This window comes from Leucoraja erinacea, chromosome 3, assembly GCF_028641065.1.
Source record: "Leucoraja erinacea ecotype New England chromosome 3, Leri_hhj_1, whole genome shotgun sequence".
Classification (NCBI taxonomy): Eukaryota; Metazoa; Chordata; class Chondrichthyes; order Rajiformes; family Rajidae; genus Leucoraja; species Leucoraja erinaceus.
The window spans coordinates 39,001,539-39,017,771 of NC_073379.1; the positions used below are offsets into that span (position 1 = coordinate 39,001,539).

At 46.0% G+C, this 16,233-nt stretch overlaps 1 long non-coding RNA gene across 1 annotated transcript; it reads left to right on the plus strand.

Annotated features, from left to right (window-relative positions):
* The first annotated feature begins 10,979 nt into the window (after positions 1–10,979).
* LOC129695495 (uncharacterized) lies at positions 10,980–15,873 on the plus strand. Its single transcript, XR_008723172.1, has 3 exons — positions 10,980–12,926; positions 13,036–13,190; positions 14,036–15,873. It is a non-coding gene; the product is annotated as an uncharacterized LOC129695495 (long non-coding RNA).
* The last annotated feature ends 360 nt before the right edge of the window (positions 15,874–16,233 follow it).

The window sequence follows — 16,233 nt, forward strand, 5'->3', positions numbered from 1 at the left end:
CCACCAGTGATGACGAAGAGGAAAAGACCCATCCAGGACCAAACAGGAGATCATGAGCATCATAACTGACGCTGCTTGTTGGTGGGAGCCGCCCAAGAGAGGACTCGGTAGCTGAAGACGGGCCCTCGGTGGGTGCCAGAGGTCGGGGAGAAGACGACTAGAAAGCAAGTGCCAATGGTAATTACGACAAATGCAGAACGCGACACCTGTTTGCCAAGGGATCTCTGGTTATGAAGCTAATCTTTGTCACAAGACAGAAGGCACACCCAAGTCAACACTGGACAAAATAAGGAAGGAACATACATGGGAGGAACAGGAGCATCAGAACCCTACCATGGATTGTCACTGGGAAAAGCAAGGCATCATAACTGACCATAAGTAGCTGGAGCTAACGTAGATGGGGAACCAAGCTGGACTCTTCTTTGCAGTGTCATTGGATTCACCATCGGGGCAAAGCCTGAAGAAAGATGTCAAATAGCCTGACCAGCTCTGAAAGCGCTCTGCAAGCAAGACAGAATCTCCAGGAATTATGCAGCTATTTGCTTGAAGAAGGAGCCATCGCCAATTCAACACTGAAGAAAAGAAAGCACTAGTGATGACGAGGAGGAGGAAAAGACCCAGCCAGGACTTAACAGGAGAGCATGAGCATCAGAACTGATTCTGCTTGTTGTTGGGAAACACAAACGAGGAGGTTAAAGAGAGCAAGGTGTGCCGTCCAAGAGAGGATTCAGCAGCTGAAGACGGGCCCTCGGTGTGTACTGGAGGTTGGACGAAGACGGGCCCTCGGTGGGTGCCGGAGGACAGAGAGAAGAGGAAGAGGAGCATCTGCCAATGGAGGTTACGACAAATGCAGAACAGGACACCTGAAAGACAGATCTCTGGTAATGAAGTATATCCTTGTCACAGGACAGAACCTACACCCAATTCAACACTGGACAAAATGAGGAAGGAACATACATGGGAGGAACAGGAGCATCAGAACCAGACAACGGATCATCACTGCGTAAACCAAGGCATCACAACTGACCAGAAGTAGCTGGAACTAACAATGATTGAGAACCAAGCTGGACTCCACTTTGCAGAGTCATTGGATTCACCAGAAGGGCAAAGCCAGAAGAAATATGTCAAATAGTGTGACCAGCTCTGGGAGGGCTCTGCTAGCAAGGCAGAATCTCCAGGAATGAGCATCTTTGACTTAAGATGGAGCCATCACCAATTTAACACTGAACGAAAGAAAATAGTAGTGATGTCTAGGAGGAAAAGACCCATCCAGGACCAAACAGGAGATCATGAGCTTCATAACTGATGCTGCTTGTTGGTGGGAATCACAGGCAAGGAAGTTGAAGAGAGCAAGTTGTGTCGTCCAAGAGAGGATTCCGCAGCTGAAGACGGGCCCTCGGTGGGTGCCGGAGGTTGGACGTTACCGTGGAAGGTGCCGTACTGAAGATGAAGAAAAGCAAGAAGCAGAGATAGTTACGACAAATTACCCACTTTCGTCACCCAAGCAAGATGGGTAAAGAGAGTGAGTTGGGCCCTCAGGGAGCGAGGAAGACGGATGGAGCCGTCCCAGAGAGGACTCTGCAGCTGAAGACAGGCCCTCGTTGGGTACCGGAGGTTGGAGAGAAGACAACTAGAAGCAAGTACCAATGGTAATTACGACAAATGCAGACCCGACACCTGTAAGCCAAGGGATCTCTGGTTATGAAGCTTATCTTTGTCACAGGACAGACGTCACTCCCAAGTCAACACTGGACAAAATGAGGAAGAAACATACAGTGGAGGAACAGAAGCATCAGAACCCTACCATGGATTGTCACTGGGAAAACCAAGGCATCACAACTGACCAGAAGTAACTGGAGCTAACGTCGATGAGTAATCAAGCCGGACTCTTCTTTGCAATTACATTGGATTCACCATCGGGGCAAAGCCAGAAGAAAGATGTCAAATAGCCTGACCAGCTCTGAAAGGAGTCTGCATGCAAGACAGAATCTCCAGGAATGATGCATCTACTTGCTTGAAGATGGAGCCATCACCAATTCAACACTGAAGAAAAGAAAGCACTAGTGATGACGAGGAGGAAAAGACCCAGCCAGGACTTAACAGGAGAGCATGAGCATCACAACTGACGCTGCTTGTTGTTGGGAAACACAAGCGAGGAGGTTAAAGAGAGCAAGGTGTGCCGTAATAGAGAGGATTCAGCAGCTGAAGACGGGCCCTCGGTGGGTGCCGGAGGACAGAGAGAAGAGGAAGAGGAGCATCTGCCAATGGAGGTTACGACAAATGCAGAACAGGACACCTGAAAGACAGATCTCTGGTAATGAAGCATATCCTTGTCACAGGACAGAACCCACACCCAAATCAACACTGGACAAAATGAGGAAGGAACATACATGGGAGAAACAGGAGCATCAGAACCCAAAAACGGATTGTCACTGTGTAAACCAAGGCATCACAACTGACCAGAAGTAGCTGGAGCTAACGATGATTGAGAACCAAGCTGGGCTCTTCTTTGCAGTGTCAATGGATTCACCAGAAGGGCAAAGCCAGAAGCAATATATCAAATAGCCTGACCAGCGCTGGGAGGACTCTGCTAGCAAGGCAGAATCTCAAGGAATTATGCATCTTTGGCTGAAGATAGAGCCATCACCAATTTAACACTGAATGAAAGAAAACATTGATGTCTAGGAGGAAAAGACCCATCCAGGACCGAACAGGAGATCATGAGCTTCATAACTGACGCTGCTTGTTGGTGGGAATCACAGGCAAGGAAGTTGAAGAGAGCAAGTTGTGTCGTCCAAGAGAGGATTCCGCAGCTGAAGACGGGCCCTCGGTGGGTGCCGGAGGTTGGACGTTACCATGGCAGGTGCCGTACTGAAGATGAAGAAAAGCAAGAAGCAAAGATAGTTACGGCAAATGACCCACTTTCGTCACCCAAGCAAGATGGTTAAAGAGAGTGAGTTGGGCCCTCAGGGAGCAAGGAAGATAGATGGAGCTGCCCAAGAGAGGACTCTGCAGCTGAAGACGGGCCCTCGGTGGGTGCCGGAGGTCGGAGAGAAGACAACTAGGAACAAATTGTAATGGTAATTACGAAAAATGCAGCACACGACACCTGTGATCCAAGGGATCTCTGGTAATGAAGCCTATCTTTGTCAGAGGACACAGATACAAATCAAATGGACAAAATGAGGAAGGAACATACATGGGAGGACCAGGAGCATCAAATCCTATTACAGATTGTCTCTGGGAAAACCAAGGCATCGCAACTCACCAGAAGTAGCCGGAGCTAACGTTGGTTGAGAACCAAGCGGGACTCCTCTTTGCAGTGTCATTGCATCCACCAGAAGGGCAAAGCCAGAAGAAAAAGTCAAATAGCCTGACCAGCGCTGGGAGGACTCTGCTACAAGGCAGAATCTCCAGCAATTATGCTTCTTTGACTGAAGATGGAGCCATCACCAATTTAACATGGAAGAAAATAAATTATCAGTGATGACGAGGAGGAAAAGACCCATCCAGGACCAAACAGATGATCGTGAGCTTCATAACTGACGCTGCTTGTTGGTGGGAAACACAGGCAAGGACGTTGAAGAGAGCAAATTGTGTCGTCCAAAAGAGGATTCGATAGCTAAAGACGGGCCTGCGGTGGGTGCCGGAGGTTGGACCTTACCGCGGTGGGTGCCGGACAGAAGAGGTGCACGAAGCAAAGATAGTTACGACAATTGACCCACTTTCATCACCCAAGCAAGACTGTTTAAGAGAGTGAGCTGGGCCTCAGGGAGCGAGGAAGACAGATGGAGCCGCCCAACAGGGGATGAACAGAAGCATCAGAACCCTACCATGGATTGTCACTGGGAAAACCAAGGCATCACGATTGACCAGAATTAGCTGGAGCTAACGTCGATGGAGAACCTAGCTGTCTTCCTCTTTGCAATGCCATTGGATTTACCATCAGGGCAAAGCCCGAAGAAAAATGACAAATAGCCTGACCCAAATAGCTCTGCTCCAAGGCAGAAGCTCCAGGAATTATGCATCTTTTTACCAATGAACGGAGCCCTCACCAATTCTACAGTCAAAAAGCACATGCTAAGCAATAACTAACATAGAAAGTAGTTGTTATATTGACATACATTGGATATATTGTGATTTGCATGTTTAATTTTTATTATCTCAACAAAACATTTGATGCTGCAATAAAGGCTACTGGTGATTGTAAAATGACTGTTAAAGATTTCAGAAAATCTTTTAACATTAGAGACTTCATAATGCTTGCTCGCGATCGATGGGACACGGTTGGTGTGTGAATGGTGTTTGATAAAAACTGTGCCAGCATCTAGTGCCTGACCTGAGAGGTTTTAGGGTTGGTAATGGTCTATGTAAAACCAGAGGAAAAGGTTGAGGTTGGCTTGGAAAGTAGGTTGTGAAGAGGTGAGTTGGAAGACATGGAGAAGTTATTCGACTCATGAAAGAGAACTGTCGCCCCAAGATTTGCTTGACCTAAAAAGCGCAGGAACATAAAGTAGAGGAGGTTGAAGTTCTTTGAAATCTAACAGCCAAATGGTTGACGGATGCATTTGGTTAATTGAGAGTGCTTCGGCTATTTTGATGGATGATCCAAATAATGAGCATAATGCAAAATTGAGTAGTAATGTGCTTTCGGTTCTGAAATGCGTTGCTGGTGCAATGTGGTTCAAGAAACTGATGGTTGGTGGAAAGGTGTTGTTCTTGAACCTGGAGAGAATGATTGTCAGGTTGCTGAGTATCTTTTAAGAGTCAACAGCGAGAGCTGCAATTTGCATTTTATTTTGTTTGGATGCCTTGTTTCTCTATTTGCTTACTTACATACACTGCAAGTGTAATTTAGACCAGTATTTGTTCTTCAGGCTGGGTAGAAAGAATCATAATTAATCTATCTAGCTGCAATACAAAGTGAGGAATAAGCCTTTCTTTCATTGAATTGTTAAAGGGAGTGAGGTGGGCAGTCGAGGGGTGAGAAAAGCCTACATTGTCGTCCAATAGAGGACTTTGCGGCTGAGGACGGGCTCACGGTGGGTGTCGGAGATAAGATAAAGAAGAGGAGCCTGTGGCAATGGTAGGTACAACAAATGCTGAATGGGACACCTGAAAGCCAAGGGGTCTCTTGTAATGAGGCCTATCCTTGTCAGAGGACAAACACCCGATCCAAGTCAACACTAGACAAAAGGAAGCGGAAATAACCAAGGGGAAAACATACATGGGAGGAGCAGCATCAAAACCCTACCACAAATTGTCTCTTGGAAAACCAAGGCATCATAACTGACCAGAAGTAGCTGGAGCTAGCGTCGATGTGGAAGCAAGCTGGACTCTTCTTTGCAATGTCATTGGATTCACCATCAGGGCAAAGCCAGAAGAAAGATGTTAAATAGTCTGACCAACTCTGAAAGGAGTATGCAAGCAAGACAGAATCTCCAGGAATGATGCATCTACTTGCTTGAAGTTGGAGTCATCACCAATTCAACACGGAGGAAAAGAAACCACCGGTGATGACGAAGAGGAAAAGACCCATCCAGGACCAAACAGGAGATCATGAGCATCATAACTGACTCTGCTTGTTGGTGGGAGCCGCCCAAGAGAGGACTCGGTAGCTGAAGGCGGGCCCTCGGTGGGTGCCAGAGGTCGGAGAGAAGACGACTAGAAAGCAAGTGCCAATGGTAATTACGACAAATGCAGAACGCGACACCTGTTTGCCAAGGGATCTCTGGTTATGAAGCTTATCTTTGTCACAAGACAGAAGGCACACCCAAGTCAACACTGGACAAAATGAGGAAGGAACATACATGGGAGGAACAGGAGCATCAGAACCCTACCATGGATTGTCACTGGGAAAAGCAAGGCATCATAACTGACCATAAGTAGCTGGAGCTAACGTAGATGGGGAGCCAAGCTGGACTCTTATTTGCAGTGTCATTGGATTCACCATCGGGGAAAAGCCTGAAGAAAGATGTCAAATAGCCTGACCAGCTCTGAAAGGGCTCTGCAAGCAAGACAGAATCTCCAGGAATTATGCAGCTATTTGCTTGAAGAAGGAGCCATCACCAATTCAACACTGAAGAAAAGAAAGCATTTGTGATGACGAGGAGGAGGAAAAGACCCAGCCAGGACTTAACAGGAGAGCATGAACATCACAACTGATTCTGCTTGTTGTTGGGAAACACAAGCGAGGAGGTTAAAGAGAGCAAGGTGTGCCGTCCAAGAGAGGATTCAGCAGCTGAAGACGGGCCCTCGGTGTGTACTGGAGGTTGGACGAAGACGGGCCCTCGGTGGGTGCCGGAGGACAGAGAGAAGAGGAAGAGGAGCATCTGCCAATGGAGGTTACGACAAATGCAGAACAGGACACCTGAAAGACAGATCTCTGGTAATGAAGCATATCCTTGTCACAGGACAGAACCTACACCCAATTCAACACTGGACAAAATGAGGAAGGAACATACATGGGAGGAACAGGAGCATCAGAACCAGACAACGGATCATCACTGTGTAAACCAAGGCATCACAACTGACCAGAAGTAGCTGGAGCTAACAATGATTGAGAACCAAGCTGGACTCCTCTTTGCAGTGTCATTGGATTCACCAGAAGGGCAAAGCCAGAAGAAAGATGTCAAATAGCGTGACCAGCTCTGGGAGGGCTCTGCTAGCAAGGCAGAATCTCCAGGAATGATGCATCTTTGACTTAAGATGGAGCCATCACCAATTTAACACTGAACGAAAGAAAATAGTAGTGATGTCTAGGAGGAAAAGACCCATCCAGGACCAAACAGGAGATCATGAGCTTCATAACTGACGCTGCTTGTTGGTGGGAATCACAGGCAAGGAAGTTGAAGAGAGCAAGTTGTGTCGTCCAAGAGAGGATTCCGCAGCTGAAGACGGGCCCTCGGTGGGTGCCGGAGGTTGGACGTTACCGTGGAAGGTGCCGTACTGAAGATGAAGAAAAGCAAGAAGCAAAGATAGTTACGACAAATGACCCACTTTCGTCACCCAAGCAAGATGGTTAAAGAGAGTGAGCTGGGCCCTCAGGGAGCGAGGAAGATGGATGGAGCCGCCCAAGAGACGGGTCAGCAGTTGAAGACGGGCCCTCGGTGAGTGCCGGAGGTTGGAGAGAAGACGACCAGAAGCATGTGCCAATTGTAATTACGACAAATGCAGAGCCCGACACCTGTAAGCCAAGGGATCTCTGGTTATGAAGCTTATCTTTGTCACAGCACTGGACAAAATGAGGAAGGAACATACAGTGGAGGAACAGAAGCATCAGAACCCTAATGCAGTGTCATTGGATTCACCATTAGGTAAAGCCAGAAGAAAAAATAGCAAATAGCCTGACCAGCTCTGGGAGGACTCTGCTAGCAAGGCAGAATCTCCAGTAACGATGCATCTTTTTGACTGAAGATGGAGCCATCACCAATTCAACACCGAACTAAAGAAAGCACCAGTTATAACAGGGAGGAAAAGCCCCAGCCAGGACCAAACAGGAGATCATGAGCATCACAACTGCGCTGCTTGTTAGTGGGAAACACAAGAGAGATGTTGAGAGCAAGTTGTGCCGTCCAAGAGAGGATTCCGCAGCTGAAGACGGGCCCTCGGTGGGTGCCGGAGGTTGGACGTTACCATGGCGGGTGCCGTACTGAAGATGAAGAAAAGCAAGAAGCCAAGATAGTTAGGACAAATGACCCACTTTCGTCACCCAAGCGAGATGGTTAAAGAGAGTGAGCTGGCCCTTGGAGCGAGGAAGACGGATGGAGCTGTCCCAGAGAGGACTCTGCAGCTGAAGACAGGCCCTCGGTGGGTACCGGAGGTTGGAGAGAAGACAACTAGAAGCAAGTACCAATGGTAATTACGACAAATGCAGACCCGACACCTGTAAGCCAAGGGATCTCTGGTTATGAAGCTTACCTTTGTCACAGGACAGACGTCACTCCCAAGTCAACATTGGACAAAATGAGGAAGAAACATACAGTGGAGGAACAGAAGCATCAGAACCCTACCATGGATTGTCACTGGGAAAACCAAGGCATCACAACTGACCAGAAGTAACTGGAGCTAACGTCGATGAGTAATCAAGCCGGACTCTTCTTTGCAATGTCATTGGATTCACCATCGGGGCAAAGCCAGAAGAAAGATGTCAAATAGCCTGACCAGCGCTGGGAGGACTCTGCTAGCAAGGCAGAATCTCAAGGAATTATGCATCTTTGGCTGAAGATAGAGCCATCACCAATTTAACACTGAATGAAAGAAAACATTGATGTCTAGGAGGAAAAGACCCATCCAGGACCAAACAGGAGATCATGAGCTTCATAACTGACGCTGCTTGTTGGTGGGAATCACAGGCAAGGAAGTTGAAGAGAGCAAGTTGTGTCGTCCAAGAGAGGATTCCGCAGCTGAAGACGAGCCCTCGGTGGGTGCCGGAGGTTGGACGTTACCATGGCAGGGGCCGTACTGAAGATGAAGAAAAGCAAGAAGCAAAGATAGTTACGACAAATGACCCACTTTCGTCACCCAAGCAAGATGGTTAAAGAGAGTGAGTTGGGCCCTCAGGGAGCGAGGAAGATGGATGGAGCTGCCCAAGAGAGGAGTCAGCAGTTGAAGACGGGCCCTCGGTGGGTGCCGGAGGTCGGAGAGAAGACAACTAGGAACAAATTCTAATGGTAATTACGAAAAATGCAGCACACGACACCTGTGATCCAAGGGATCTCTGGTAATGAAGCCTATCTTTGTCAGAGGACACAGGTACAAATCAAATGGACAAAATGAGGAAGGAACATACATGGGAGGACCAGGAGCATCAAATCCTATTACAGATTGTGTCTGGGAAAACCAAGGCATCGCAACTCACCAGAAGTAGCCGGAGCTAACGTTGGTTGAGAACCAAGCAGGACTCCTCTTTGCAGTGTCATTGCATCCACCAGAAGGGCAAAGCCAGAAGAAAAACGTCAAATAGCCTGACCAGCGCTGGGAGGACTCTGCTAACAAGGCAGAATCTCCAGCAATTATGCTTCTTTGACTGAAGATGGAGCCATCACCAATTTAACATGGAAGAAAATAAATTATCAGTGATGACGAGGAGGAAAAGACCCATCCAGGACCAAACAGATGATCGTGAGCTTCATAACTGACGCTGCTTGTTGGTGGGAAACACAGGCAAGGACGTTGAAGAGAGCAAATTGTGTCGTCCAAAAGAGGATTCGATAGCTAAAGACGGGCCTGCGGTGGGTGCCGGAGGTTGGACCTTACCGCGCGGTGGGTGCCGGATAGAAGAGGTGCACGAAGCAAAGATAGTTACGACAATTGACCCACTTTCATCACCCAAGCAAGACTGTTTAAGAGAGTGAGCTGGGCCTCAGGGAGCGAGGAAGACAGATGGAGCCGCCCAACAGGGGAGGAACAGAAGCATCAGAACCCTACCATGGATTGTCACTGGGAAAACCAAGGCATCACGATTGACCAGAATTAGCTGGAGCTAACGTCGATGGAGAACCTAGCTGTCTTCCTCTTTGCAATGCCATTGGATTTACCATCAGGGCAAAGCCCGAAGAAAAATGGCAAATAGCTTGACCAGCTCTGCTCCAAGGCAGAAGCTCCAGGAATTATGCATCTTTTTACCAATGAACGGAGCCCTCACCAATTCTACAGTCAAAAAGCACATGCTAAGCAATAACTAACATAGAAAGTAGTTGTTATATTGACATACATTGGATATATTGTGATTTGCATGTTTAATTTTTATTATCTCAACAAAACATTTGATGCTGCAATAAAGGCTACTGGTGATTGTAAAATGACTTAAAGATTTCAGAAAATCTTTTAACATTAGAGACTTCATAATGCTTGCTCGCGATCGATGGGACACGGTTGGTGTGTGAATGGTGTTTGATAAAAACTGTGCCAGCATCTAGTGCCTGACCTGAGAGGTTTTAGGGTTGGTAATGGTCTATGTAAAACCAGAGGAAAAGGTTGAGTTTGGCTTGGAAAGTAGGTTGTGAAGAGGTGAGTTGGAAGACATGGAGAAGTTATTCGAGCCGTCCAAGAGAGGACTTGGCAGCTGAAGACGGGCCCATGGTGGATTCCAGAGGTTAGATGAAGACGGGGCCCTCGGTGGGTGCAGGAGGATGGAGAGGATGAAGATAAGCATCTGCCAATGGTAGTTATGACAAATGCAGAACAGGATCACTGAAAGCCAAGGGATCTCTGGAAAAGAAGCCTATCCTTGTAACAGGACAGTACCCACACCCAATTCAACACTGGACAAAATGAGGAAGGAACATACATGGGAGGAACAGGAGCATCAGAACCTGACAACGGATTGTCACTGTGTAAACTAAGGCATCACAACTGACCAGTAGTAGCTGGAGGTAACTATGATTGAGAACCAAGCTGGACTCCTCTTTGCAGTGTCATTGGATTCACCAGAAGGGCAAAGCCAGAAGAAAGATGGCAAATAGCCTGACCAGCTCTGGGAGGGCTCTGCTAGCAAGGCAGAATCTCCTGGAATGATCCATCTCTGACTGAAGATGGAGCCATCACCAATTTAACATTGAACAACAGAAACCACCAGTGATGACGAGGAGGAAAAGACCCATCCAGGACCAAACAGGAAATCATGAGCTTCATAAATGATGCTGCTTGTTGGTGGGCAACACATGCAAGGACGTTGAAGAGAGTTGTGTCGTCCAAGAGAGGATTCAGCAGCTAAAGATGGGCCCACGGTGGGTGCCGGATGTTGGACGTTACTGTGGTGGGTGCCGGACAGAAGATGAAGAAAAGCAAGAAGCAAAGATAGTTACGACAAATGATCCACTTTTGTCACCCAAGCAAGATGGTTGGAGTGAGTTGGGCCCTCAGGGAGCGAGGATGATGGATGGATCCGCCCAAGGGAGGCCCTCGGTGGGTGCTGGAGGTTGGAGATTGGATAGTTATATGGATGGGAAGGGAATGGAGGGTTATGGTCTGAGCGCAGGTATATGGGACTAGGGGAGATTATGTGTTCGGCACGGACTAGAAGGGTCGAGATGGCCTGTTTCCGTGCTGTAATGGTTATATGGAGAGAAGGCGACTAGGAGCAAGTGCCAATGGTAATTGCAGAACGCGACACCTGTATGCCAAGAAATCTCTGGTAATGAAGCCTATCTTTGTCACAGGACAGAAGTCACACCTAAGTCAACACTGGACAAAATGAGGAATAAACATACAGGGGAGGAACAGAAGCATTAGAACCCTACCATGGATTGGCACTCGGAAACCAAGGAATCACAACTGACCAGAAGTAGCTGGAGCTAACGTCGATGGGGAACCAAGCTGGTCTCCTCTTCGCAGTGTCATTGGATTCACCATTAGAGCAAAGCCAGAAGGAAAATGGCAAATAGCCTAACCAGCTCTGGGAGGACTCTGCTAGCAAGGCAGAATCTCCAGGAATGATGCATTTTTTTGATTGAAGATGGAGCCATCACCAATTCAACACCGAACTAAAGACAGCACCAGTGATAACGGGGAGGAAAAGACCCAGCCAGGACCAAACGAGATCATGAGCATCACAACTGCGCTGCTTATTAGTGGGAAACACAAGCGAGGATGTTGAAGAGATCAATGTGTGCCATCCAAGAGAAGATTCGTCAGCTGGAGAGAAAATGAATAGGAGCAGGAGGCAAAGAGTTACGACAAATGACCCACTTTCGTCAGCCAAGCGAGACGGTTAAAGAGAGTGTGCTGGGCCCTCAGGGAGCGAGGAAGACGGATGGTGCCATCCCAGAGAGGACTCGACAGCTGAAGACGGGCCCATGGTGGGTTCCGGAGGTTTGCGAAGATGGCCCCTCGGTGTGGGCCAGAGGTCGGAGGGAAGATGAAGAGGAGCATGTGCCAATGTTAGTTGACAATGCAGAATGCGACACCTGTTTAAACCAGAATCTGTAGTTCCTATATGTTAAGGCTTGTTCTTGTGTGATGCTGTTTTAGCGATGGATCCATATATTGTTTTGAGATGGATGCAATGCCTCTTCAGTAGCTATAACTTACATGTTTTAAATGGCTTGGGTATTAAATCGAGCAGGAGTTTGAGACTTTTGTAATGGATTGACTGAAGAACGAGTGATGGAGAATCTGATGGATCGCTTGAAGAAAGTTTACAAAATTACCCCTGGTTTGAAGCTAATGATGTCACCTCGCTGTCGCACAAGCAATATAACTGATCAGTGTATGTTAACTTAAACATAATAGGATGTCCGTGGATTGTCATGGTGGAGATGGTTGTGTGGTCCTGCAATCTTGAGAGCAATGCCGTATGGAGGTATGCTACTGCTATGGCCACCCGTGGTGGTATGGTCGAAGGGGAGGTCCCTGCTAAGAACAATTCAACCAAGACCTCATTGGTGGAACAGGCGGAGGATGATGGCTGACTTTAGTGGAGTGTCACAACGGCTGGGAAGGCAGATGAAGGCTGCAGCAGAAAAAGGTCCCCAGTCGTCTTGTACTCCATGCCACTGGATCCTGACCCAGATCTGTCAAGGACCGTGCAGTAGCTGTGACCCAGGTTCGATCCTGACTACGGGGGCTCTCTATGGAATTTGTTCGTTCTCCCCGTGACTTGTGTCGGTTTTCTGAGATGTTCAGTTAACTCCCACACTCAAGGTGTACAGGTTTGTAGGTTAATTGGGTACGGTAAAATTATAAATTGCTCCAGTGCGTGATAGTGTTACTGTGCGGGGATCGTTATTGTATAGACTCGGTGAGCCGAAGGGCCTGTTTTTGTGCTGAATCTCTAAACTAAACTAATTCACTCTCTCTTGTGCCCTTGCCTCTGTCTCTGTCTCCGATTTCACCAATGGATACGGAGGACCTCCACTCCCAGTAACCTTCCTCCTCAACCCTCCTATGCTGTCTTGGGTAAGCAGAAGTTACCAGTCGTCTATGTAAGTGCTAACATTTACATTCAAAAATAGATTTTTCAATTTTAAAAAAATGTTTAATTTAGATGCCTTTACTGTTGATTTTGTTTTTAAACTTTTTTCTTTATTAAAGATTGATGGACCCGTGCTCTCAGATCTTAGCTATCATGGACTTTCTGTGGGCCAATGAGCTTAACATGGCCAATTTGCACACTGACAGTTGCCGTCTTGCCTGAGGAGATCCAGAGCATCTGCAATCTTCCCTCGCTCAATCCAATAAAGCCTCTGGTAAGAGCTACCAAAAAGAGTAATGTATTCCTCACTGACAGTCTTTTAAAAATCACCAGACAAAATGTATTCCCCAAGTCTGCCATTTACATTTATTTTGTCTGGATGTCCTATTTCTTTGCACCAGCTAACAATACTTTCTAAAGAGTCATGCAGCACAGAAATAGGCCATTTGGCCCAACTTAACCCTGTCAACCAAGATGACCCATCTAAACTAGTCTCATTACTTGCGTTTGGTTCATATCCCTCTAATTCTTTTCTATCCATGTACCTGTCCAAGTATCTTTGAAATATTGTTATTGTCCCTCAAATACTTGAAAGTATTTGAATACAAACTCAAATACAAATTCTTTATACCATCCACTCTCTAAGTGGAAAAACTTGCCCCTCAGTTCCCTATTACTTTTCCCCCTCTCACCTACAACCTATAGTGCAAAAGATATGTGGACAGGTACATGGATTGGAAAGGTTTAGAGGGATATGGGCTAAATGCAAGCAAATTGGACTAGTTGAGATGGGGCATCTTGGTCATATTGTTTTCGAATCTTTTCTAGAGAAATTTTTATGCTATGCTGACAATGTTTGTTTAGGGTCAGAGGTCAAATATGACTGGTCATGTGTGTGACCTCACGAACCTCTTTTTCATAACTCAGTTTTATCTCACAAACCCTGTGAATTTTAAAACGCTAGAATGTTCATATCTTTAGCAGACATGCATTTTAGTTCTGTCGGTGAGAAAATAGCAATGAATAACATTAATCATACCATAATTTTTTAATGTATTATTTTATGTGATGCCATCTGGTTTCCAAAGAATGGCCCATAAACTATTCTATCTTTTACAGCTGGGTTTGATCCAGAGTACGAGGCAGTGCCCTAACCATTAGAGATTGATGCCATGTTGAAAATAATCTCAAGTATTCTGAAAGGAATGGATGGATCCTGCTTCTTATTGCTCCCTCCAACAAGATGGTGGTGGTACGCTTCATCCTCCAGATCACCGCTACAGCAGTCTGCAGTACCATCGGGCAGCTCATTATGATGATGGTAGCTGGAATCACCAGGACAATGGTCCAGACTTCCAATTTGTACATTGACATCATTGAAACCGCCTTATTGGGTTAAAGCACAGAATGGATTTAGATGAATGGAAATAATATGAGTCCCTGAATTCCATCATCACCAAAAAAGCATACCATTGTTTCTACTTCCTCAGGATATTTGACATTAATTTAAAGACTCTTACCAACATCTGCAGTTGGAACTGTAGAAAACGTACTGCCGGGTTGTATCACTACTTAGTTTGGGAACAGCTTTGCCCAAGACCACAAGATATTGCAGAGTTGTGGATCTCTCCAGCACACGGGCCAGACTTCCCACCATTAACTCCATCTACACTTCGCTCTCTTGGGAAAGCAGCCAACATAATCAAAGACCTTTTCCACCCTTGTCATTTCCACTATTCCCTGCTTCCACCACAAAGAGGATATGATATAAAAGCCTGAAAGTGTATACCTTCAGACTCAGGAACAGCTTCTTCCCCTGTTATTTGAATTCTGAATGGTCCTTCCAGAAGCTAAGATAACTTTCCTAATTTCCAACCAACATCATTGTGAACATTGGACTTTTTCTCAGAAACGATTATGCCACAATGTTGAGAAACTGTATGCTGCACTATGCATGTTTCTCCTCTCTCTACGTAAGGTGCTTGTGTATGGCTTGATTGTATTTATGTACAGTATTACCTGATTTAATTCGATAGTATGCAAATAAAAGCTTTTCACTGTAAATCAGTGTACACAACAATAAAGCAATTTAAACTTGTTTTGTGTGCAACAGTAAATGACTTCACATTGCCCATATTATATTATTTCTGTTGTGTTCTGGCCCACACACTCAGCTTGTTTCTATCCCTTTAAAAACTCTTTACATCTTTCTCACTGTTCAAACATTTCCCATGTTTTGTATCATCAGTAAAACTGGAAGTGCGATATTTGGCTGCCTCATCCAACTAGTTGAAGAAGACCTGTGTTACCCCACCTATTTACTCCCAATCCTTGGTTTCAGCCTGTCAGCCAATTCTCAATAGCCAGCAGTATACTACACTAATCACATACCTTCTGAAGTTCTAAATGTACCACTGCCATTGTCTATTTAACCAACCATATCCTCAAATATCTTCAAAAAAATTAACTATGCACTTTTCTGGATTAAATTCCATTAACTATTGATCAGACCATTTGCCCAACTGATTTAGATCCTGCTGTTGTTTTTGATAACAATTTTCACTGTCTATGATACCACACACGTTAGTGCCATCTGCAGACCTCCAGTCCCAAAAGGCCACGCCATTACAACTTTGCTGCTTAATTAGTCCATTTTGATCATTTTAGCAAGTCTACGGCTGTCTTGTAATCCCTTGGGAAAGCAGCCAACATTTGTACTTTTTCATTCCATAACTTAGTTCATCAGGCACCATCTCCACCTCCCAAAATATTTGAGGAGATTGGGCCATTGTTTTGTGATAAATGGGAATATTTAGAAATGCTAACAACATCTTCGAAACTGCACATTATTAGTCTGAGGTTGAAACTGTTAGGTCGTTTGGCCCATCAAGTCTACTCCGCCATTCAATCATGGCTGATCTATCTCCCTCCTACCCCATTCTGTCTTTTCCCCATAACCTCTGATACCTGTATTAATCAAAAATCTCTATCTCTGCCTTAAATATCCACTCACGGCCACCACCTTATGGTGCAAATAATTTCACAGATTTACCACCCTCTGACTAAAGAAATTTCTCCTGGTCTACCTAAAAGTCCTTTAATTCTGAGTCAATGACCTCTAGTCCTAGACTCTTGCACTAGTGGATACATCCTCTCAACATCCACTATCCAAGCCTTTCCCTATTCTGTATGTATCAATGAGGTCTCCCTTCATTCTTCTAAACTCCAGCAAGTACAGGCCCAGTGCCGCCAAATGATCATCATAGTGCCTCATTACTGTGAAGAGTAAGCCACGATTGAATGGCGCAGTAGACTTA